The sequence below is a fragment of the Humulus lupulus genome, chromosome 6 (genome assembly GCF_963169125.1).
Source record: "Humulus lupulus chromosome 6, drHumLupu1.1, whole genome shotgun sequence".
Lineage (NCBI taxonomy): Eukaryota > Viridiplantae > Streptophyta > Magnoliopsida > Rosales > Cannabaceae > Humulus > Humulus lupulus.
This window is the reverse complement of record NC_084798.1, coordinates 147,087,931-147,089,907: the sequence shown is the minus strand read 5'-3', so window position 1 is coordinate 147,089,907 and position 1,977 is coordinate 147,087,931. Positions and strand designations below refer to the sequence as shown.

General features: G+C 30.9%; 1 non-coding gene across 1 annotated transcript; it reads left to right on the top strand.

Annotated features, from left to right (window-relative positions):
* Positions 1-302: 302 nt before the first annotated feature.
* Positions 303-409, top strand: LOC133787789 (small nucleolar RNA R71). Its single transcript, XR_009872789.1, has one exon. It is a non-coding gene; the product is annotated as a small nucleolar RNA R71 (small nucleolar RNA).
* Positions 410-1,977: the final 1,568 nt, after the last annotated feature.

Genomic DNA, 1,977 nt, shown 5'->3' with positions numbered 1-1,977 from the left:
TGTGCACTTTTTGGCCATTTTTCGTCATTAAGACCTCAAACTGCTTTTTCATAGCTTCGAGTTGGGCCTTAACAGTATCCTCTTCTCGAAGTTTATAAATCCCATATGGTTTATGTTGGTTGATGCTATTAGTAGCACTTGGACCAGTCCAAGTGTGAGATTTTTTCGCAGTTTCTTCAAGATATTCAAGAGCATCATCTGTCTCTTTTTCGAAGAATTCACCTTTGCATAGCATTTATACATACTGGCGCTCATGACTCGTGAAAATTTCAAAGAAGTAACTAACCAAATGCCAGTTCTCATAGCCATGGTGCATGCACTGATTCAACAGATCCTTGAATCTTTCCCAAACTTGATAGAATGTTTCATTGTCCTTTAGGGAAAATGTGGAAATCTGTCAATTTAGACTGTTGGTCTTATGGCTAGGGAAGTGTTTAAAAAAGAAATATTTGGTCATTTCTTCTCATGTTGCAATGGACCTAGGTCTCGTAGAGTATAACCACATTTGGCTTTGTCCTTCAAAGAGAAAGCGAAGAACTTTAGTCGCACAGAATCGACATTTTCAGTTCGGTTATAGTATGTGGCTACTACCTCCTCAAATTCTCTAATATGCACGCATGGGCTTTCATTTTCCATTCCATGAAATGTGGGAAAAAGTATAATCATGTCAGGTTTAAAGTCTAACACAAGCATATTAGGAGGGATTATAATGCATGAAGGCATGGAAGTACGAGTAGGATGGTGGTAGTCATTGAGAGTTCTTGGTTGGATTTCATCATTGCGAGCCATTGTGAACGGATTATTATCAACTAAAGTTTGTCGAGAAGCAAGAATGGTGGAAATAGTTTCAGAAGGAGTGGTGGATGAATTGGAAGAAGTTTGACTAGAAGTTTTGTGATGATTCATCTACTCTCGAAAATCAGAATTAAATTTATTTAATGTTTTTATTTATTTGTTTTTTTTTTTGATTTTTTTTTTTGTTAAGCTTGTTCCCAGGTAGATTTGGAGGTTTTGGGGTGATCTCCAATGCCTTACTAGAACTCCCCGAGGTTACTAAGTAAGTATGGTGGATCGCAAGTTAAACCTTTTCGACCAAACAACCTTTAAGCAGGGTGAAATTGCTTATTTTGACAGAACAAGTTTGGTTTTCTGATAGTAATAAGTTCAAAAATGTAATAATGTAGAGGTATATGCTCAAAATGTTCTCAGATCGATTGGGAAGGTTGTCAAGGTACAACTTTAGACCCACACTTGCGTAGACAGAACTCCCCGAGGCTCCCAGGTAAGTGTGGGGGGTAACGCTATCACAAACCTTATTTAACAACCAATCTTTCTAGACAGAACAACGTCGGTTTTTACCATTTGTAATATTACACAATTTTTCTCAATCCTAAGTGTTTTATGATTGAAATTTTATGAACAATTTTATGTTATTTTTTTTTAAGGAAGAACTAAATTCTATGGAAGATTAAGGAAAATAAGAATGAAAGATCTAAACTAAGAACCTAAAGCAACAAAATAGTTGACACAAAAATAAAGAAAAGAGAAATGAAGTGACGTTAAATAACACGCTTAATCTTTTTTTTTTTTTACAAATATTTATAAAACTAAAAAAATAAAATAAAAATAGAAAAGAAATTAAGAAAGATAAATGGAATTAGAATTAACTAAAAAGAAAAAAATGTATATATATTTATATAATTCTCTTTTTTATGCAACAAAAGAAAAAAAGAAAAGGAAAAGAAAAATAAAAATAAAAATAAATATTTATATATATATATTTATGTTTTTCTCTTCATTTTTTTGTATAATGTATGTATATATATATTTATAATTTTTTATTGTTTTACCAAAAAAAAAAAACAAAATAAATAAATATATATATGTAAAAATTGTTTTTGTTTTGTTTTGTTTTTTTAATAATATTTAAATTAACTAAAAATTAGTAAATAAAAAGAATACAACAAACAAATGAAA